The sequence below is a fragment of the Oxyura jamaicensis genome, chromosome 2 (genome assembly GCF_011077185.1).
Source record: "Oxyura jamaicensis isolate SHBP4307 breed ruddy duck chromosome 2, BPBGC_Ojam_1.0, whole genome shotgun sequence".
Classification (NCBI taxonomy): Eukaryota; Metazoa; Chordata; class Aves; order Anseriformes; family Anatidae; genus Oxyura; species Oxyura jamaicensis.
This window is the reverse complement of record NC_048894.1, coordinates 122,654,071-122,677,748: the sequence shown is the minus strand read 5'-3', so window position 1 is coordinate 122,677,748 and position 23,678 is coordinate 122,654,071. Positions and strand designations below refer to the sequence as shown.

Sequence of the window (23,678 nt, the reverse complement as noted above, 5' to 3'; positions counted from 1 at the left end):
TTCCTTCCTTCCTTCCTTCCTTCCTTCCTTCCTTCCTTCCTTCCTTCCTTCCTTCCTTCCTTCCTTCCTTCCCATTCTCTCTCCTTCCCCTCCCTTCCTCTCCCCGGATTTGATGTGGAACCACCTGGATTTGTGCTAAAACAAAATCTTCTGAGATACTGAGGCCCTTAGGTTTAGAATTTTGATTTCACTTGACATGGTATTGTCACACATAGACTGTTGCTTCAGCACTAACATAAAAAGAAAGCTACCGCCTACAGAATCATGAGCAGTACATTGACCCCGAGCTACAAATGTACCCTGAGTCCATAAATAAGGGCACTTTTTTTTTTTTTTTTTTTAGATTTAGACTCTCTTTGATGACCACCAGCCCTATGCAATTGTTGGGTCAACTAAATACCATAATCAGATATCCAACTGCTTTGAGTAATGTGTTTATGTGCTTTCAGGTTGATTTTGTACAGGGTAGCACCAATGATAAGTAAGAGATTTTGGTTAAAATAGCCCGTCAAGTACAATAATTAAATGATTCTAAACATGAAGGCATGAACATGTGTATATGTGCATTTTATGAATTAAAAAATGAGTTTTATTCTTCTGTAACAGTGAAACTTCATTTTTTGTAATACATTTTATGAAAGTGGGCACTGTTATCATCTCACCGAGAATTTATGTTTAATATTTAGTCCCAAATTCTCTTGCAAAAAAGAGAAATCCATTTACATCACATTTTGATGAATCTTTGAGCAGATTTGTTCAAAAGTTTGAATGTTTGTTTTTACTTGAGTCCAGGCCTACCCTATTGCATGATACAGGTTTTTTTCTGTATGTAGTAATGAATGCTTTATAATTTCTGGAAACAAAACAAAACAAAACAAACAAACAAAAAAACAACAACATTGCTTCTCATTTTTCTCTCAGTTTTGTTGCATTGGTGCATTTTTTTTTTCCTCTTTACTTGCACTAAAGCAAAGAAAATTGTGTACCGTGTCCATGCCATAATTTTGTCAAATAATGGATCTCTATTGGACTACTGTCTTTATATTTAAAAGTTTCAGTCAAGATTTCTAAATATTCCTGAACATGACACTGTTAATGGGAATAGCTTCCAGATGAAAATGATTATCTCTAAGTTTTTTACTTCTTCTATACATTTAGCAACCTCTTTGGGGTAATTAATTGTCCTTTCCTATTGAAAAACTTCATTATTTGGTAAAAGTGCCAGTTTTTTTGAAGTATAGGACCAAAATTCATTTGATGTCTTTGCCTAAAAAAAAATCTTTAATTTCCTGACTCTTCTGTGAGAACAAATGCAGTTAAAAAGGGTTGATTGCTCTTTTCTAGTACTTCCATTGGAGTTACGTTTGGGGAGATGCAAGTCATCATTTCTCCTTCTCCTAAACTCTTCTAAAATGTCACTCTTCACTCATACTGTATATACACTGCAAAGTGTGCCCAGATCCCAGATCCAGGCTTGGATCCAAACCTCTGGTCTGGCCAAGCTTTTGGTTTTTACTGCGCACAATCCATGCACGTGTCTTTGCTTCCATTCTTTTGCATCGGTTCAAAGAGAGTTCAGTGCTAAGGAGTTACAGAAATATGTCCCAGAGTCCTTGCTGCCTCCTTAAATAGAGCCACTTGAAGGACTAGTTCATGGGAGAACCTGTCTGCGTAACAGCCACCAGCATCTGGTGTCCCCAGGGAGGAACATAGGCAGAAATGTTACCCCAGGAGAAGTGAGATGGGCTTTCCTTCACCTCAAGTTGCCTCCTGCTTGCTGAGGTGAGAAGGAGGCATCCTGGCTTTGTCACTGCAATGCCATGCAGCTTTGGTCCAGCCAGAGATGGGCAAAATGAACCATCTTGGCTTGTTACTGTACCATGAAATTGTTGCTCACAGGGCTAGCGCTGGTGGCACCCTTCTGCTGGGACCATAGCCAGGCAGGCTGTACCCCAGTTTGCATCTGAGGACGGACCAGTGCAGGCACATCTGGGCAGGAAGCAGGGGGCTCCTGGGCTACAGACTGAGTCAAGAACAAATTCTCTGCTGACCAGTTGGGCTACCACAGGCTTCATAATTTTACAGAGGCAATATATTGCATCAAGAAAAGTTAAATACCAAGCACAATGCATTCCCTCATCTTCAGGGGCACATCAGCCTCCAAGAATAACACCCAAACCCTTGTTTCAGTTTATTCCCTTCTCCTATCTGTATTCAGAAGAAAGTGGAAGCTGTTTCCTTAAAATATTCATAATCCTCTTTGTGCAACTAGTCTAAGTTCTAAATTTAACTTTCCTCCTAAAGCCACAAAACACTATTGGTAATAAATTCTCTTTCTTATTTGGGAAGGAAAATAAATTGTTTATTTTTAACAATTCAGTTTAGAGGAAAAAATTATAGCATAGTGAATAGCAAGTAAATTAGCAATTCCATCTATTATCCAAACCAGCAGGTCTTCTATTAACAAGAGCAGTTTGTGGCCCCTGGATTATGAAATCAATCAGGCAGTTTATTTTTCTTTAATTTCAGGGAATCAAGTAATTATAAATCGGTCAAAAGCCACATGTAGAACTTGTATTTACCTGTGCTGCATTGATTTAACTGATTTAGTATCACATTCTTACTCCTTTCGATTTATTTTCTGAAGCTGGGGCTGCTGATTGTGTGTAATTTATCCCAGATTGAGGGCAGTTATAGATACCCACTCCAGCACCTCTGGTACAGGCACCACCTTCACTCCTCTTTAATAAATGTTCTTAAAAAAACTAACACTCGGCCAAAGGGCTGGTAACTACGCCTAGGCTGGGCAGGGGGAGCTATTCCATCTACTCTGCTTTGTTTGCAAATTTAATGGAAGATTATTACTTTTTTTTAATCAGGCAGGTATATTGGCACAGAGAGCAGCTGGTGGGTTAGCTGTCCATGGCAGCTCAAAAACAACTTAAATACACAGATTTTTTCATGTCCCTGCACTGAGGCTGGATATTATTGAATTGCAGTAGATAACAGAAAGCTCTGAGTGATCTGTAGCAGAGAGTACCATTGTGCACAAACTGGGATTAGGGAGGAAATATCCATCTTCATATTCTGCCCTTCTTAAAAAGACAAACGAGACCTAATTGAGTTCTTCTTTGCCTGTAGGTTTCACTGTCTGCTTGCCATACCTAGGAAGCAGGAAACTTTCAATTTGGTTTATTTTAGATCGCTTGACTGTCCATAGACATTTGCCACTTGTCAGCCTCCAACTTTATGGTCCAAAGGCCATACACAACTAGATGTGTGCATGCACCTCAAGTTCTTTTTCTGAGGTGTTGAGTTGGTGCCATGAAGTGGAGCCGGAGTCATAGCTGTCAATGCTGGGAAGTATACAGTCTAAGCCAGGGAGAAGAGGAGCATGGATAGATGATGCCACAGCCACTGGCCTCATCAGCTTCTGCACCCTAGAGGGACACTGAGCCCAGAAGAACTCTGAGCAACTTCAAGACTGGCCTGAGATATGCCATGGTACAATCAGTCCTTTGGAGCCGGAAGCCCACTGAAGTAATGTGAAGCATTCAGGTAAGCTCTAATGTAACTGTCAGTCTGTTTTATAACATAGATCCAGGACCAGAGATCTTCCCTGGAAATTCAAGCAGCAGTCAACTGCATTACTGGATTGTATCGTTTTGCCTTTGAAGATTAAAAGAATTCAATGGTTAAGATTAAAGTATACTTTCACTGTGTGAAGGCATACAATCCACCTACTCAGAGAATTAGATGAGTCACTCAAAAATTCCGTGCATCAATACATTATTTTTTAAACACAAACAAAATCTGAATTAACAATGGCTGTGTTTGAAAAGGATGTGAATGGGCACATACTTGCTTATGAGCCTTCATGAGAAAACATTTAAGGTAAAGAGCGTATCAGTTGTTTTGTTAAAAAAACTGTTTCTAGAAAGAAGAGTAATAGTAGATGTATTTTGCAAGATCTGTCTCTGCTGCTGGTTCCACACTGTCAAGGACAAAGTAGATATGAAGATAAATGGTATTTCAGGCCAGAAAGCATCTTTAGATCATCTAGCCTTAAATCCTTTGTGCATCACATATATGCAGTTCAGCATCACCTCTAAGCTGAATTCAGTAACATCAGGGGCAGGCGCTGAGCTCTGCTCTTCAGGGACAGAGACAGAACCTGAGGGAATGGCATGGAGCTAGGACAGGGGAGGGTCAGGCTGGGGGTTAGGGAAAGGTTCTGCACCCAGAGGGTGGTCGGGCACAGGGACAGACTCCACAGGACAGTGGTCACAGCACTGAGCTGCCGGAGTTCAAGAAGCATTTGGACAATGCTCTCAGGCATATGGTCTGTTTTTTCTGTGGTCCTGTGTGGAGCCAGGACTTGGACTCAATGATCTTTGTGGGTCCCTTCCAACTCAGGATATCCTGTGCTTCTATGATGCTATGTTTAATGAAAGATCTTTCAGAAAAGTACCTGGTCGTGTTCTGAAAACACCGAGAACTGGAGAGCCTATGCAGACTAGGCAGACAGTTGCCCAGTTTCATGATAAAAATGGTCTGTCTTTTCTCTGTTTTGGATCTGTGCAGCACGTTTCCCTCTAGCACTCACATCTTATGCCTTTCCCCACCAGATTAGAGAGCTCAATGGAGCAGAGCAGCAGTCAGCCACTTTTCAGTCAGTCAGATGTCTTAATTACAATGTCAGCAATATGAATGATCCAGGAAGGGAGCTTTGCAATTTCTCAGCCTCACTGGAGCACTCAGAGTACTGTCTTGCATGCAAGGGCTGCACTGTAGCCTAAGCTTGCCCTTCTGTTCCTGGAAGCCTGTATTAATTACCCTCCACAGCTGTAAAACTGAAGTTGTGCAAAGGTGATTGAGCTTTTTAGCATCCAGTACCTCAGGGAGAATAGTGTGCTCTCCACTCTGTCCATGGACTTCTACTGACTACTGACTGCTCCCCCACTACTGACTGCCCTGCAACTAAGGGCAGGATTCAGACACGGCTTAATGACAAGTGTAAAACGTGGTTAGGTCTGGGTTGTACAGTCAAACCACTTCTCTTCAGCAACATAAAGGTTCTTCAGTGCTGCTGTGGCAAGGTAGAGGTGCCTTACAATAAATAATAGGTTTATTTTACATTAAATTAAAGGGATTATTTTATTGTCAAAGTAGCAAAAGGAGACCATACTGAGGTGCAAACTGAAATTTTTGGAGGCTACATCTATGCTATGCAAAGGAACAAAATGCAGAAATTCATGAATCAAGTTCCCTGAAACAATTGTGTAGTAACCTCAGCAATGTACAGGACAGTCCAGTGAGGAGGTGCTATCTTGGGTCCTCTATAAGAGCCACGAAGTCCCATTTCTCAGCGAGATTAGAAGGTGTGATGCATAACCCATGCAGTCAGACTGCTACTGGTTCCTAACTGTAAACACTAACCCATGGAGTTAACTAACTATAGGGTCTACGTACCTTCATCAAAGCATTTGGGTCAGTATGTCTAAAACCCTGTGCTCACACTTTTGGGCTTGTAAATATTAGCAGTCCGCAGTTTCTGTGCTGAGATCTGTGTCAATCTAGAGGCCTTTAATACCTTGTTCTCTTTAAGTTAGTGTATACATGGACTGTGTTGACCAGGCTTCATCTGGAAGAGAAGAAATCCAGCTGCACATGTTCCATTGATCCTTCAGCTCCACTGCCTCATCCTTGGGATGACACATGCCATTGGTGATATAATGTTTTCTTCCACAGCTCAGGAGCAGACTTGTTAGTCACTGAAGAACTCAGCACAACTCAATTAAATTTCTTCCACTACCTAATTGACATTTAGTCAGCTAGGAAGAAAACAACACCAACCAAAAACAGCCCTTGCTTTCAGTGAAGATGTTATGAAACTCCATGATCCCAACTGGCCAAATGTGAGGAAGAAATGAAGAAGATTTAATTAGACATTGCATGGCCTCTCCTCCAAGTTTAACTGTAATATATTTCTGGTTACAACTTCCCTTGAGGATCCACCTACTCATGTCAGGCACACAAAAGTGCTAAAACATATGTGACAGCATGATGCATAACATAATATGTAATCTGTGGTCACAACATCAGGATTAACTTCCAGCCAAAGAAGGTGATCAGGCTGCAGACATATTTGTTAAAGGTCTGAGGCTCTGAGCATTTGTGATAAACTTAATCTCTGAAAGTGAGATCGACTTGTACAGCCAGTACCATTGTAATGCAGATAATGCCTGAGCTTTAAATGCTATAGGAGATTACTCTTCAGAGTGATAAAAGAAGGTGTTCCCATCTTTGGGAACAACGCCCTACAGCTTCCAGCAGTTAACAATTTTTAACACCATTCTTTGAGCTTTTTTTTTTTTTTTTTCCTAACAACCCCTGAAATCATATAAGCCTAACAAAGCATACAGATGTCATGATCCCACTGCCTCTTAGCCAAAGTAGTGTGATGCTGTGACATAAAATGTATGAACTCTCTCTTTTCTCCAGAACCTGGGGAGAGGGATTAATCAAGAAACAACAGATGAAACTAGTCTCAATAGAATTTTGACACTATCTCAAGGGTATTTGTCTTAAGCAGTCTGGAGGAACTCAGTCTAGATCAAGTTTCTTTCTGGTAGTCTGTGGACTTCCCTCTAGTTTTTTGTAAGATATCAGAGGTGAGTTTCAAAGTAGTTACTAAGAACAGTTAAATAGAAATGTGTGTGCAATTCTTTACATGTTGGGAAGGTAAAACAAAGAGGGAGGGGAATTAAACTTTCATCTACTTTTCACCACACCTAATTCTCATACGGTAACATTGCAAAAGATGGTCCATGGATTTTCTCTCTCTCTCTCTCTCTCTCTCTCTCTCTCTTTTTTTTTTTTTTTTCCAAAAGGACTGAGTGATTTTTGTTGAATGCAGTTGAAGAAGAATGTTCTAGATGAAAATATAACAGAACTAGTGTAAATCTGGTTTAAAATAATTGTTCAGAGAGTAGTTATGATTATCTTTCCAGCTGAGAAGATGTGTCCAAGGAGTTATAATGTGGACTTAATATTCAGCATTTCATTAGTGGTTTGGATGATAAAGACTATACCTGTTAGACGGGCGCATAACATTCAGCTGGGAGGGGCAGCATGAATGGAAAAGGAAAAGGAATGTTCTTGACAAACTGGAAAAAACAAAACAAAACAAAACAAAATAAAACAAACAAACAAAAAAAACAAAACACAACAAAACATCTGGCTGGGCTAAAAAGCTGCAGCTCAACAAGCAAAATTCTATTCTTAGGAAGAAAAACACACAAACTTAAAATGGGGGGTTTCAGCAGACATATGTTCTGAAAAGACTCTAGGGGCTATAGCAGATCACAGCCTGAACTTACATCAACCATGTCACATTATTTGGATAAAACAATGCACTAAGGTGCATGAAGAGGAATACTATTTGATTTACTCACTACTGATGAGGCTTCACTTTAACATTGTGTCCAGCTTCTGGCACTATCCTGCAAGAAGTGTGTTGAGTCCAGAGGAGACTAGGTGTGGGTGCTGCAGTCCTAGGAAACAAAGTGTGTGTGGGTTGAGGAAAGCAACTGGGGAGATTATTACAGAGAAGATTGAGTGAGACAGTTGCTGTCTTCAAACAATGTTGGGTTTCCTAGGATGAGAACTCATGGGCAATGTGGATAGTGAGGTTAGATGTTAGGAAAACTTGCTAATGGTCAGGAAAGATGGATAGGGGAGGATGTAGATTCTCTGTGAGGGAAGACAATGGTTTGGTGTGTCTCAGACAGGACCATCAGACGAGTGAGGCTGTCTGGATGCACAGCTGCCAGCAGCATATGTGTCCTATCTGCCTTCTGCTCTGTCACAGTCAACGAGAAATAATTTGTGGTGTATTTCATATACACTACCTCCTATTTTTACTTGTGTTGATCTTCCCATATCCAAGGTGCTGGGTTTTCCATCTCACACTTTCACTGGTTGCCTCTATTTTAACTGCTGATCATCTGCAAAGAGCGCTTTTCTGTACTAGTTCTTTCTGGCTTCACAACATATGAGTTACTCAGTAGGAAACAAAATAATCCATATTTCTCTACATGTTTCAGAAGCCGCAGAAGCATTATTAGAACACATAGTAAGAATTACTGTCAAAACGGAGTTTCACAATGTCTGCAAAGCAGGTAGGTCTCCTGAGAACGTAGGAAACAATAATGGAACTGAGTTGCACTGTGTAGAAAGTAGCAGCTAAGAGTAATCCCTTAAAGTAAGTACAGTTATGGTGGTGCAAACCAGGTCTAGCCGAGAGGAAAAACAGGCTCAAAGAAACTTGACTCATGTTACATTATCATAAGATCAGCTTCATCCTCAATAGACAAACTTCCCACACTGATTTTGATTAAACTCTTGTCACATGTAATATTGATTTCTACTAAATTATTTCTATTCACACAATGTGAAGGAGGCGGACTGTCCCTAAGAGCATAGAAGGTCTGTGCGTCCTTCAGAAAATATATAGATAGTAGTCTGCCCTTCCAGCATTGATTATTGTTTCAATACATGCAGGAGCAGGAAAGCATTATGCATGTGCATTTCCCAATGGCTAGTTTCAGCACTGAAGGGAGAAGTAACATTTGCATTCCTTAAAGAACTGATTGAGATTCTAAAAACAGATTGGAAACTTAATGGTAAGAAAGGCACAGCTTGAAAGTCTTTACTTTTTGGCATGAAAGTGTGGACCAGATTGACACAATCTGTGACGTAGTTTCTAATGAAGCATTTGTAATGAGACATTTAAAGCAACTCAAGAGGCCTCTCTATCCTGTTGGGAAAGGAACACAAGGAGCACATATTTGAAATTCATTCAGCAATGAATACATAAGCTGATCTTGACATGAATTTAGAGTAGGATTCAATTGTAGATAGGTGCTTGGGGAAGAAGTTGCTTGTAGCAAAAAAAAAAAAAGAAAGAGAGAGAGGGAGAGAGAGAAATTAAGAGCTAAAATAGTTGGAGGAAGCTCTTGGGAAAACTGCCAAGAAGAGAGAGAGAGGTATCTGCTTATTGAACTGTTGAATCATGGAACTGATTTCAGTTGAAAAACTTTTTGCTGAGATTTCGTGCAGAGACAAATTTGGCTTTCTCAGTAGGCAGGTGGGAAGGGTGGGACCTCTCAGTTTCTGTTTTTCTTTCACATCTTGCTTACCCCAGTTGGGGGGGTGCCTTTGGTGCTCATTAATACCCTTTAACAAGCCCATCTTAAATCTCTGCTGTAGGCGAGGTCAGTGTAATTGAAACATTTTTTATCTCGTTTACATGTTTATTAGTTAGGCAACTCAAAGCTTCCCACTAGGCTTGATCTGGACCCACTAACATCTGTTAAAATCATAGTTTACCTTATTTACTTATTAAAAAACACCTGTTTGCCTGCAGAAAGCCACAACAAATGAATGACTGTGCTCTAACTATCTGACTTTGTTTCTGTAGCTCTGTTTTCTCATGTTAAAAATTTGTTTTTCTTGCTTCCTTTGCTAATTATTTAGGGATTAATTTTCTACCTAAGCTGCTTGTGAAGCTCTTTGAATATAAAGTGTTTTTAAGTGCCAAATATTGCTATTACTGCTGATTAGGTTATTAGGTAATAATCAGTAGCTGAAATCGGTCTTCCCAGAATAAGAAAGAAGTCTGGCACTCTTCCATCCTCTTTCCCATCTGAGGAATGACTGACTGGCTCTGAGGTGCGTGCACAGCATGCTTGTAAATACCCCTCTGAGGTGCATACCTGGTCTGGTCATATACACAGGTGCATTTTAACACCTGATCATGAAATTAACTTTTGGATGCCGTGACATCTATCTCTTTTAGTGACATGAGCAGTGTATGCCACACTGCAGCCATCCTTTAGGACTGTAATGCAGGGATGGGAGAGCCCAAAAAGACTAATGTCTTGATTCGTGTGGTCTGACTTTTACCCCAGTTTCTGCGCCTAGTATTTCCTCTTGGCTGGCTCTTGGCCTTCAGAAGCATTGACTGAAAACACTAGGCATGAAGAATGAGCTGAGTGAACCCAGGCACAAGCTTTCTTCTGTCTCATATGAACATCAGAGAAATGGCTGATTACAAAAGCTGTCATCATCCTCGGTAGTCACGGGCTGAGGCCTATCTCAGGCACAAGGGAAATTCTTGCCCTTGAGACTCTCTGATTGACTTCACTGCTGGGATATAAGTCAGGAAGGCACACCAGCTCTAGCCTCCAAGGTTAGGTCTGCAGCATCTTCTAGGCCTGGGCTCTGATGGCACCCTGCTGAACCACGTCATTGAAGGAGCTGGCTTTATGTTATCAACTGTAATAAACCCAAATGTTAGCATGAATTTGCTAACAAATGAAGGTAATTGGGTTCTTTAGGAGGGAATGAGATGACAGCTTTTACTGTACTTCAAATATCAGTCCCAATTACTGTAAATACGATCATGATGCAAAACATTAATTAGGAAAATCTGAACTGTTTGAAATGTAGAGTCCCATATGAATGATTAACTACATGCAAAATATTGTGCCTGATTAGAGGCATTCTACTGAGACATCCATCTGTGAGATCTGAAATAAACCTGATGGGAGCAGAGGAGAGATTACAGCACAGAGGGGCTGTTTTGCTTGAGATGACCTATGAAGCTATTGCACCATGCATATCTCCTGTGGGGTGATAGGGCTTCCAGGACTGCAATGTCTGTGTGCCCTATATTCTGTGCTGTGAGAATCTTCAGAAAGGCTATTTCAGGGGTAAGGAAGTCAGGCACTGAAACAGTGTGGGACTTACTCAAAGCTACCTAGGATGACAGAAGCAGAGAAAGGAGCCAAGCATTGGTTGTCTGAGTCTTAGCCTAACCCTAGCCCTGATGCAAGGGTGGAATTGGCTGTCCACAGCCAGGTGGGAAATAAAACTGCTCAGAAAAGATGATGATGAACACACACTTCTGGACAAATCAGGAACAACAACCCGGTCTATAGATCACCCCAAGTGCTCTTTCTGGTGGTGTGAGTTCTTGTGATACTGCTTTAGCACACATTCTTCAAACACTAATGAAATAACACACATGGAAATACTGGCTTTAAGTATTTCCTATGGGACAAAGACATTTGCTGGTTACCTCCACTTAGTCAGGGGCAAACACTAAGTGGAAAAGGACATTCTACTGAAGTAAATAATACCTGCCTCTAGGACATGGCTCAGTGAGAGAACTGATGTAGGAAAAAATGGGAAAGAAATAATCTCTGATCTTGTGACTTTTATTTATTCACCTGCTCTTTGTCAGGGAGATGGACCATGAGAGATCAAAACACTTTATCTGCTGGCTTGTGTCTTGTTTGAAATGCATTGGTCTTCTCAGTTCATTAAAAATACTAAATAACTACGCTATTGCTGTTTTATTAGGAAACTTGGATATATGCTGCCAAATGGGCTATTTTAAGCAAAATATTCTGTTGTAGTCTAAATGTACTATTGTTCCCTATTTGGACATGTGTCTGTAGCCACTGAAACATAAAAGCTCACAAAATGGTGTTTCTTTGTCAAAACCTTGGTGAAAGAATCACGCAACAAAGGATAATTGTTCCTAGCTTGGACTCCCTTTTTCAGTCAGTTCTTAGCCCTAGAGTCCCCTCTGTTTTTTGTTGGTGGTGCCACGTTCATTGCTGGTAGAGCAGCTCACCACCAGATCACCCACTGATCCAGCTGGAGCATGAATATACACTCCCATTCCTGTCAAATTACTCAGATCACGTGCTGTGGTATTTTTGCTGCCTCCATCTTCTGTGCCAGCTCTAGGGGGAACAGATGATATACCCAGAGCAGCACAAACCCCGCTGGTACAAAATTAACTTGCTTTTGAAGAATTCCTATCCAGCAGCTCTTTGCACCAGGTGGCTGCAGTACTTTTGATCTAATACTGGCAGGCGCCTGGTCAGATTTGCAGTGCTGAGTACTCAGAGCTGTGTGCCCAGAGCTTGCTCTGATCATGTCATGAGCTTTTCTGCTTTCCTTTTTCAGCAGCTTTAGTCTTCTCAGCCTCATTCAGATGTATAGCCTTCCAAAAACAATGTCCAATAAACTTCCCTGGCTATTTATGCTGATGTATGGCTTTATTGGTGACGTGTGTGCATTTTGGGGACAAAGAAGAGTATCGGTTATTGTTTGATTCCCTGGAGTACTATAATTGATACTTGCATCTAACCCAAAATGGAAGGTGGCCGTTGCATTGATATGTTCCAAAGAAAATTGGTCTAGTCCATAACAATAAAATGTTATATAAATTATGCAAGAATATAATAATGACAAATTTAAAATAGGTAATATCCTAGCATTTGGATTTCTTATCTCAGTATGCTCTTTTATATGATGAAGTAAAAATAGGTCTATTCCTGAGCAGCTTATGAAAATTTCCCTTAACGTGCTATATCAGCTAATCGTTTAGGAGCTCTTCAAGAAATTCCCTAACCATTGGTCAAAACACTACAAATTATTAGCTTCCTCTTGCTGATTCTGAAGTAAAAGTCTTTAGTGGTCTGTTTTCATAGAATAAATGAAGTTAATGAAGAAGGCTTAAGCATCCAAATTTTAATGGGAATAAATAGAGAAAACACATTGGAAGCTGCAAGAGGAGGGTTCTTTTGGGTGACTTTGAAATCAGTTGCTAAAGGATGGTGCAGGTAACAAGTGATAAATGCTGTTAGGTGATAAGAAAAGGGGTTATTCACCGCTCTCATTGACTTCTCTGCTCAGTTTGATTTGAAAAGGTCTGCTCTGCAAAACTGCCCCGAAAACCTCACTGCGTGGTTCTCTCAGCAGAGACGTACCAATCTGCCCAACATCTCTCCAGTTTCCACTGGTAACACCAGGATTTCACATTGAGGACAGCCACACAGAGGGCACAATTGCCATGGGACTGATTTCCCAGTTCAGTCACACATCAGCAGGACAAGAAAAACCTCAGACACTGCAGATGCTCCTGTCAGTGATGCTGTAAGTGAGCATCTCCGGTGCTCTTCCTGCTTTCTTACCCAAGGCCCTTGGTCAATCAGAAATGTGACGTGAGTTCCTATCTGAAGTGTTTCACTGCCACTGAAAGAGCTTCTGGTAATTCATCTGCAGTGCGGGGCACTTGTCACTGACGGAAGGCCCGGTGTTAGTTTTAAGCATGATTTGACTCACACGTACTTTGTAGCATGTTGCTCTAGTGCTCAATTTAGGGACAATGAGACAAGATTAACTCATGAATATTTGCATCCGAGGTAGTTGTTCTCATTATATTGATAATGAGTGCTTCTGGCTGTAGCCGGGAGCGAACAGTTTCAAGAACTCTAGGAAGCGAGCACTAAGAATTGAGGATGATTGCTCTTCCAGATCAGTTAATCGTCAAAACTAAAACTCAGGTTACAGTCCATCTAACAGCACAGACAGCTGAGAGACTAAACGACGTGTGTCGGAAACATCATAAAGCACAGTGAGCGCAGCCATCTTTTGCATCTTTCCACCTGAAACCCAGCTGGAGCAGACGTTTGCTAGGTGTGAGATAGCTGAGTTCTAGCACCACCTCTTGGCTCCCACCTGTAGGTATGGGACAATTAGAGCTAAATAAATGAATGCTGGGGACTCAGGATATCTTCGCCTTTTTTGATAAAGATCATTCGATTCTTCTCTTCATGGAGAGATGTTATTTCCTCAGCTAGAGGCCCACAGCAAGCAACACACCAGTCTCACAAAGCACTGATGGGATTTCTGATATTTTCACTGGAAATCTGAGCTGTGATTGATCACCTGCCATGTTTATATTGTGGAAGAATCATACTTTTACAACAGTTTGAAAATAAATTCTTTCCTTTTCCAAGGTAAGGGCAGTGATGTCAGATGCAAAGACATCTTTCCTGGGACAAGAAGGATCTTGCCAGTTTTACAGATGGGTTGTATAACTGAAGTTCTCTTTTTCTTATCATGATCACATTATACGTTAGGATATGTTATAGGGCTTTTATTTTTTATTATTTTTTTATTTTTATATATTATTTTATTTTATTTTTATCACAGATGTCATTTACAGATAAAACACTTCTCAATCAATCATTTTTCAGACAGATTCCTGAAAGAAAATTCTATATTATTCTATTAAAATTCTGTTCTGTCAAACGCAAGCCCTGTCACTGGATCACAAAGTCCCCGAGCCGCAGATCGCTTCCCATCAGAGCCCCTGCAGACAGAGCTGCATGGTCGGGCCCTAGCACGGAGCACAGGGGCAGAGAGCACCATTTGACTGGATGCTGAGCCGAATGAATGACAGACACGCACCATATTCATGAAGTATGTTAAGCACCAAAATGTTTGTTACTTCTTCAACTCTCAGCAGGGTTGCACAGTTGAAGACACAGCTAGTTTTATGGCTCATAAGTGAGGCACCCGTGAGTTTCTATATGAACACAGGATGAGTGCAATGTGGGAGATGCAGCTTGGACTGGTGTCCTGGGTAGAGGTATGATACTGATGTTGTGCTTGGCAAATGAAGGAAAACCAGGTTATTTAGAATATACAACCTGCATGTGGCCTGACTGAAGTCTTGCTATCAAAATAACAAAAAACTGCTTTCTTTCTCCAAAAGCACCAGGAGTTATACATGCCTTGAGTTCACCACAGCTCAGTTCAGTCACCCCCTGAAGAGGCAAGCCACTGGAAGATTTACTTCAGTTTACATTCTTGAAAACATCTTAATCTGTCTCAAGCTACATCCTAGCCACAACTGAAGGCTGAAGGAGAAGCATACTATTTGTGCTTTGGTAATAAACAGGCTGTGGTTATCAGTAGGTATCAATGAGCACGAAGAGATTCACCAGTGTTTTCTGTGACTCCTCTGCAACTGGCGTGTTCCATGTCTGAGTCTTAGAAGACAAAAGTCAAACTGGACCTCTCTGATGCTGCGGTAGAATTATACATGGAAAACTTGTTCCTTGTGGCTCCAACCATGCTGACAGGTAGCATGTAGAGTTATTTAAGCTATGGCATTCATTCTTTGGAGCATGAGGTGGCTCTGCCTCAAGCTTCGTGTGGCAGCTCAAGCAGAACCATGCAGAGAGACAAGGTTACCCTTCAGGTCAGTGCTCAAGGTTTGAAATCTGGCCTTGATCCAAAACAAGGATTTTGTTTTCATTCTCTGCAAGGAAAGAGTCAAATAACTTCTTCTGTAAGCAGATTTTGACTCTGCTTTGAGTTGACTCTTATGGATTTTATAAAGGGATCATTGTGGAGCTCATTTTTGAAAAGAAGAACTGTTCTGAGGAGCCCCAACTAGGATCTTTATCCCCCAGATAGTTATCTAGGGTGTGGAGTTTATTAGAGGTTTGTCCTCAGATGTAGCTAAGCAGATGAAGGAGTGAGGATAGCCCTGTGCCTGAGGCAGGAGACACAGTTCCCAACTACCACTAAAAATGTGTGCTGCAACTCCTTTGCTCTCAGGATGGATTAATACCTCATTCCCTTGCTCCCTGCAGGGGCTACTTGAGTGTTTCCTTGCTCTAAAGAGCTGTGCTGGAAATGTTTGTTGGTTGTGAAATGTACAACATTGCTTCTTGCTCATCTCTTTAATTTGGGGTTTGTTTCCTACCAGGAACAGTAAATAGACCCACAGAACAAATCCACCTTGTAGGCACAATCTATGTACTAGTGAAATTGGACAGCATCTTGAGTCACATTTATTTATCTGTTGTCATAGTTCTTGCTGACATAATAAAGACATTATAATGCCATTCAATCACCTATTGCCACGTGGAAGCCAATTCACTTACCACTGCCCTTCTTTTGCAGTTCACCGGTTGCCTACTACTGACATCTCCTTTCCATTCCTGTTTTGCAACAGTCAGCCAGCCTCCATCACACAGCTCTGCCAAAAGCTGTGCCAAGACAAATAGGAGGAAAGTGTGTGTGCGCGCTTCAGTTTGGGGCCAAAACAAGTTTAATTGCAGTCAGTGTCAGAACCCTAGACTTCAGGATGCACATTTTTTTTGTCCCCACTGAGCTGAAAACCCTACCTTCTCCTCCTCAGAAACATTATTACAGATAGGGTAAGTGAGGGACTGGGGTGTACTTCCCACACTACACCCAGGGGCCTTCCTCCTTCTCTTACTTGCAGAGCAAAGAGACAGTTTCAAAGCTCAGTTTCAAGCTCAAGAGCAATTCTGACTAAGCTGTAAGTGCTTTTGTGTCAAAGCTTTTACTGGGTGTGTTACCAGGTTCCTCTGAATCATTCTCTCATAGTAGAGGTCTAGCCGAGCAGTCTGCCTGGGGTGGCATCCCTTGGATGTTCTGGGGAGCTGCCTGTTGAGCCAAGGATTTTTAAAATCTTCCCGGAGCCCAAGACACTCAGAGAAAACTGAAGAGAGACAACCTCAGTGAGTGTATTTGCCAGCACTTCACACTGCTGTCTTACAGCAACACCCAAAGGTCAGTGACACTCACTGTTAACACCTTAAATTTGGCTGCTCTAAAATTATGTTTCACACAGACTTCACTAAGGGAACTGGAAAAGCTTTATCAGGACATTCCCAACCTTTGTATGCCCAAAAATGTAGCTGCCTCAAAAGAGATGCTATCAGCTCAAGTATTACTTGAGATGAGTCTTATTAAAAAAGAGGCACTGATTACTTTTCTGACATTATTTTTTTATTATTATTTTTTATTTTTAAAAAAACAACAACTTTGGCCACTGTAGTAGCAGCTGTCTTCTCCCATTTGAAAGCATCCTAGGAGCTGTGAACATGGAGCTCCTAATGCCTGTGATGCCACCCTATGGCTTTTAGCTTTAGTTTTTGTCTCCTAAATTCTCAGCCTTTCCTTGTCATTTAGTAAAAAACTTCATCTGTACAAGCCAGGTTATGTCAGAGATGGGTGCTGACGAGCTCTTGGAATTTACCTAGATGTCTGCAGCCAAGGTTTGGTTTAATTGTTGATCCAAGGGCACACACGTAAAGCAGAGCAAAGTGAGAGCACGCTGCGCTGCTGCTGCTCCAAACCCACGTGCCCACTCTTGCACAGAAAAACAAGGAGCTGCGAGATCTCAGCAAGACTTTTATATGAGATGCAGCATTGCATTGCCAGAGCAGCATGCGATACAGGCTGGGGTAGTCCATGCACCTCCATGCCCGTTACACGAGGTAGGCCTGCCCGTAACAGACCCATCCTGCAGCCTTGCCTGGGTGCCGTATCCACGCACATTTCCTGGCACTTGTTCTAGCCCAGCTTGTGGGCCTTAATTGCAGGTGGTGTTGGACCACCTCAGCCTTCTGGGGAATGGAGGAGGCTTGTCAGTAGGCTGTGGAGTTGCAAAGCTGCTGTATTTCACTCAGTACAGAATGTATTTCACTGCTAAAGGACATTACTTCTCTACAGCTACCGGTTAAGCTCATTAATTTCAGAGGTAATATTTGTAAAGCAGTTTGAGATCTTCTTTTTGCAGATCTGTTTGAGACCTTCAAGTGGCCTGATGTCAGGCCACTGACACTGGTGCTTTATGGTGAAGGAGAAATCAGAAATGTAGTGGCTAGGAGTACACACCATCCATCTTACTTACTATCCATGAGCCTGAAACAGAGGGGTTTGTAATGACATCCCACCATTCAGGGACTCCAGGCTGAAGACATATCTTCTTAGTTACCTGGAAGCTCCTAGTCATAGAGAAGCAGCTACAACACCTCTGTGGCTGCTTGCCTTTGCTCTCCCAGCACCAGAAGTTAAGAATGAAGCCAGTACTTTCTTCCAGACTAAAATCTTCCTCAATTGCTAAAAGAATAGCATATGGCAATGTGCGTGGCTGTGCCATCAGTGGCCCCTATGTTTACATCCGCAAGATGACAAAGCAGAAGAGGGATGAAAGAATCCATCCAGTAAGCAAATTCATTAAGCGTTTGCCTTGCAGTATCAGTAAGCCATAGTGAGAATGGAATGGCTGAGGAATCTGGAGATTTTTTCCTGTGGAAACTGACCATTTCCTCCATTTATTAACTGGCGTGATTTGTGGTTTTGTTCTGTACTTTGATTCCATCACCCAGTCTTTCATCTTGTCCATATCAAGAATCAGTCCAGTGTTCTCAGACACTGCAGCTCTGAATTAGAAGAACCAGACAAAAAGTCCTGCCAAATTCCCAAGAGTAGACTGTATTTTGGAATTAGCATTGTCTTCTCCTCATAAAAATAACGTGATGTCAAATAAAACTCCATTAACCACTGGCTTAGAGAAATGTTGTTTGATCCTGAGATGCTGATGAAAACTACCTTCATGTTCCCAGCTAATTTAATACTACTATTTACTATGATGTACCGCTTGAATTGCAGTAGCACTTAGGATTCCTAGTCACAGACTAGGGCGCCGCTGTGCTAGACACCAGGCAGGCATGGAACAAAAAAGAAAGTCCCTTCCCTTAAGAATTTGCAGTCTTTGGCATGGGCATGGTCATTATAAAGATAACAATCTCTCTCTCTCTTTTTTTTTTTTTTCCAAGAAACGCCTCATCTTGTTCATTATCCTTCGCAATTAGTCTCATGGGGCTCCATTTCCAGCAACACACACCTGTTGGTAAGTGCAGCCTAGTCAGAGCTAAGAGAGACTTTGATTCTTCCATTTTTTAATGAACAACAAATGGTGCATTAGAGATGTTTGCTCCTTCAAATATGCAGACATCTGAATTTCTAATTGTTTAGCATTAGTCATAACTTAAGTAGGACAGAGCAGATTCTATATATAGTCTGTTGCCCAGCCATTCAAGACAGATAGTGTTTGTATTTCTTCCCATACCTCCTCACTTGAAGGAAGTGAGAAGGCAGTTGCTGCATCTCTAGCCTCAAGTATTCCAAAAACTGTGCTGCTCCCATCTCTTCCTCCCCCAAATATTGAGGTTGTGCTCAGAATCATGAGATTTTTAAAGAAGATGACGTTTTGAGCTCTTCCTGTGCTTATCTGGGGTTTCTCAGGCTTGATGGTGTAGTTGGTTTTTGTTTTTAAGCTGGAAGACTAAAATTTACTTTTTTTTAGCAACAGTTGAGGTTGTAACAGGATTTGAGGAGCAGGAGTTGCTCTTAGTATCACAAACCTTCTCTAAATCACACTGATTATTTTCTCCCTGTGCTCAGTTTCATTTCTCTGTCTCCTTCTCATGTAGTGTATGCTTTCAAATATAGAAGTATCGTGTGTGCTTACATTACGAAGGAAACCCCAGTTCACAACAAACAAACACAGTGCAAGTGAGTGAGGGTTTCACTTTCTGCAAATCCAAACTCTAACTTTTCTCCTGTTCTCTTCTCTGGTGGGAGAGCAGCAGTCTGGCCACTGAAAAATCAGAGACACAGCAGTTTGCTCAAATTCCTGCTGCCTGGTGCTGGAAAATGCGACACCAGCACAGCCGTACTCAAGTGTTTCTTTATTTTCAAAGCGACCCCCGGATCCATCACCCCAGCAGCATGGTTTCCCAGTGTTTGTATGAGAGCTACGCCTTCAGGGCTGAATGAACTGCGTGTTGCTGCTGACGCTCATGGCTAATGGAGGCCTGGTGCTGCACGGGGTGGCAACAAGGCAAGGTCCCTGGTGTAGCTGACGGACGAAGCTGCCAGTGACCCTTTCTGTCAGAGTGTCCGAGCTGGACAGACAGGCTCTCCTCTGCTCCTGGCCTTCAGTATGTGGACTCTCTGGAGAGAGGATGCCAGAAACCACTGGCAACGTGGTCTGGTGCCTGTCCTCCCCTGCTCCAGCCTCGGTTCCCCCTGCCCACCCGTCTGTATGCTGCTCCCAGAGGGTTTGGGGATGTCCTCACCCACCCCCCTGCCAACCAGGCTGAACCCAGCCTTCAGCGGGCTGCCGGAGGCGTGCGTGAGGTTCCAGCCCAGTCCCTCGGCCTTGCCCCAGGCCCGGCAGCTGTGTTTGCCAAACACGGGCAGACAGGCAGGGCGAGCACACAGCAAAGTTTCTCTTATGGCGAAATGTACCCAGACACCGAGGCAACTGGGAATACAAATCGCTCAGTGCTTTCACAGGGTGATCGTTTGATGGATTTCCTTGTTGCTACCAATAATTGTGAGATTAGTTCCTGCAGAATTATCATTAACAGCGTAGAGAGCTCGCATGCGTACCCGCGCAGCCTGCTCCATCCGTTATTTGAGTGCAAGAATAGCAACTGACAAGTCTTGTGAGGTAAATATAAAGGTCAGCTGTTGCCTCCCTAGATGAGGGCTGTCAGGAGGAGAAAGGCACAGCTCTTAGCATGCACACTCCTCCCAGCCTGCTTCTACAAGTCCCTTCACCAACTGCAACGAGAGAGCGTGGCTATGAGACACAAGCACTTTTTGGTGACGTCCAAGAGGGTACATGCACAGCTCCTGCCTGTGCCACGTGAATTAATCCTCCTGGGGGCACAAGGCATTAAGCACATTTTAGGAAGAAATTCTTCACTCAGAGGGTGATGAGGCACTGGCACAGGTTGCCCAGGGAAGCTATGGATGCCCCATCCCTGGAGGTGTTCAAGGCCAGGCTGGATGGGGCTTTGGGCAACCTGGTCTAGTGGGAGGTGATCTATGATCCTATGAATCTATGTTGGTGAGCCTACCACAGAAAATCATAGAACCATAGAACGAGTCAGGTTGGAAAATCCCTGTGACATGAGCACATGACCCATTTCCTGGAGTGAAATAATTTAAAAATTGTCTGAAAGAGAAATTAAAACTGAATGAGAAAGTTTTGAAGACTTTTGGGTTCAGAAGAGATGACAAGTAGTTGAAGTCCTTATTAGTGCATTTTTTCTTATCCTGACCTAGAACATACTTTTAAAAGTTATTTTGTTGATTTATTTTTATTGCATTTCATAATTCACTTTAATTGTGGTTCTCTATGATTAGTCTAACAAAGTCAGTCTGATGAGGAATAATAGGCATAATAGGAATAGTATTTTGTTCTTAAGATGACTTATTACTTTCAAGATACCTTGAAGTTTTCTTCCTTTTCTCTAGATTGTCTAGGAATCCATAACATTTACGACCAGAGGATTTAGATTTCTTAGTGTCAGGAGTAGCAAAGGGTCAAATGAAAATGTAATGTATACAGGAGTCACTGTGTGACTGCTGGCACTGCCGAGTGGGCAAGATGTGCTGAAATAGTCACAGAATAAAAGATCGTGTGTTGGAGACCTGATCAGATGCACCAAGTAATGATGGTGATACCTGAAGTGGTTAAGTGAGAGGATATGGAAGTATTTGCTGAATGCAACAAGACCTTACTGTCTTCTGACAAAAGCTAGAATTATAATGAAATATTACACTATTGTAGAAAGCTGACCTATATCTGGTGTGTGTTCTTCCATGTTTGTAGATGGACATCTTCAAAAATACCTGGGGTAAGAGCCATACCCACTGTTTAACATCATCACTTCTCTATTGTTATTTTTAGAATCGCATGAGCTCTCTGCTATGGTCAATCAATGAGGACGGGATTCTTCTCTCCTAACATTAGCTATTTAAAAATTCAGTGACTAGACTAAGGTACTCTCTGCACTCCCTTTATAGACAAGGGAACGAGGTGAGCTTCTCCAGAAGCCTCAAGGTATTATTTTGCGATGGGTTGTATCATGCACTGGGCATGTTCTTGCTTTCCATTAGCTACAGCAGAGTGGCTATAAATTGCCTTTCAGTAGGTGCCTGAGTTTGAGATTGCTAATGTTAAAATGCAGGTGCCCCCCAACCCATGTTAGTATAGAGGAGATGGATCTTGCTAACGCTTTTTGTTTCGAGACAATGTTATTGTGCAAAAATTACATTTGTGCCTGATGTTTGCAGAATGAGTCAAATATGTGTACTTTTTATATGAAGAGCCTGCCAATCTCAAACTGTGTCACAAAATGTAAAAACTCTACTCCAGATTTACCCGATATCTGCCTGGTTTCTCTTCTTCACCTCTCCAGTGAGAATCCAGGATTTCTTCTGTTGTAATCTTCTTCAGGAGCAACAGCTGAGATTTTGCCTTGAAATTGGTTCCTTGGAGAAATGAGTTCTGTGTTCACAGGAAGTCAGTTCTGCATCTGAAGTACTCAGGGAAGTACTTTTCATTTCCGGTATCTGTCTTGTTCTGTAACCCTTGTTATCAAGGCATCCAAGTATCTCATAGTCTTCCTGCATTTAAATTGTTGCAAGCCCTCTAATAGGTCATTCAGGGTCTATGGGGAAACCATGGGCTAATGTGACCATGTTGGATTAGGCGTATTTATCAAGCGTGCATGAGAAATACAGGCCCTGCTCAGGGCCTGGGGTTGGGAAAAAAGTAAGAAGAACCAGGCAGATTACACAGCCCTTGTGAAAATTGCAGGCGCTATCCTAACCCACTCCTTTGCTGTATTTGCTGTCACTGTAATTCTTCAAGGGATGAAACTGTCTGCCTAAAGGGACCTAAATAATATTGAAAGCGATGAAAAACATAAAATAATCTGAGCCAATTCTAACTGGCATCAATCTTTTGGAGAGATGCAGCTCTGTAACTTATTCAGATCTCACCCACAATACTAAGAAAAATGTGTTTGGATCAGAATGTTTCCTCCTTTATGTTTATGATCTCATTATTTTAAGAGATTTTGTGGTCTTTAAGGGTGTGTTAAACCTATAAATGGAGGCACTGTGATAAAACCCACCCCGGAGCACATCTGAAGGGTTTGAGTTTAATAAGTGCCTCTTACATTCAACTGATTGAACTTAGTTCCTGCTTGTTTGAACCCCTTGTTGTTCTCACAGAAAGCTGTGCTGACACGCTTTAAAAGCATACAAATAGTGTCTGCTGTGACTATCTCCACGACATATTCTGCTCTGTTTTTGTAGTAATATGCTTTTCAGTTCATGAATGCCTGTGCTAATGGAGGTAATGCAGAGACAAATCTCTGGTATTACTACTTGTTTTTCCATTTGTGTGTTTATGATGCACAAGATCGGATTCTTTGGCACTTCACCAACGACGTCTGAGGCTGGAGGTAGGTATAACAAAAATTAAAGTGTATAGCATCCCTAAGGAGATGCTCAGAACTGGGCTGTGGCCAACCTCATATATTAAGTGGTATGAACTTCGTTATTTTGTTAAGGAAATGGATTTTGGATTCGTCACTGATGTAGCATGGATAACATACGACCACCTTCTGCGGTCTGTTCAATCTCCTCACCGTGGTGGGAAACACACAAGTGCACAGCCCCAGGCATTTGCGGTCTGTGCAGGGTAAAACCGGTAGGGTTTTCAGTGCAAGTTTCCGATTTAAGGGGAAGGACATGATGAATGTTGCAAGTGAGGCGGTGGCGGAGCGGGACCAAGCTGCAGTGGCATAGCTGGTGGGATGCAAAGACTGAAGAAGGCACGTTGGGCGTGGAACGGGTGCTGGGCAGAAGTTGTTGCCACAAGCAGTGCCACCTCCTGAAGAGAGGACTGGACAGTGAGTGACCTGGCTGGAGATACTGGTGGAATGGAAACCAAATGGTGATGGGAGAGCACTGCAAAGGGACCTCAAGGCATGCAGTCACCCATGGAGGGGGGCGAGCAGGGAGACCGGTGACCAGGAGGGCGACGAGGTGGGGAAGATCGGTGCGAGGGAAAACCCAAGGGTTTTCTCGCTCTCCACCTCGGCGAGAGGGGA

At 42.2% G+C, this 23,678-nt stretch overlaps 1 long non-coding RNA gene across 1 annotated transcript in view; it reads left to right on the top strand.

Moving 5' to 3' along the window:
- LOC118161441 overlaps window positions 1-2,918 on the top strand; it is a 12,643-nt gene extending 9,725 nt beyond the window's left edge. The window contains exons 2-3 of the long non-coding RNA XR_004748029.1: window positions 1,226-1,235; window positions 2,905-2,918. This is a non-coding gene — a long non-coding RNA (uncharacterized LOC118161441). The remainder of the gene's footprint in view (window positions 1-1,225; window positions 1,236-2,904) is intronic.
- Window positions 2,919-23,678: the final 20,760 nt, after the last annotated feature.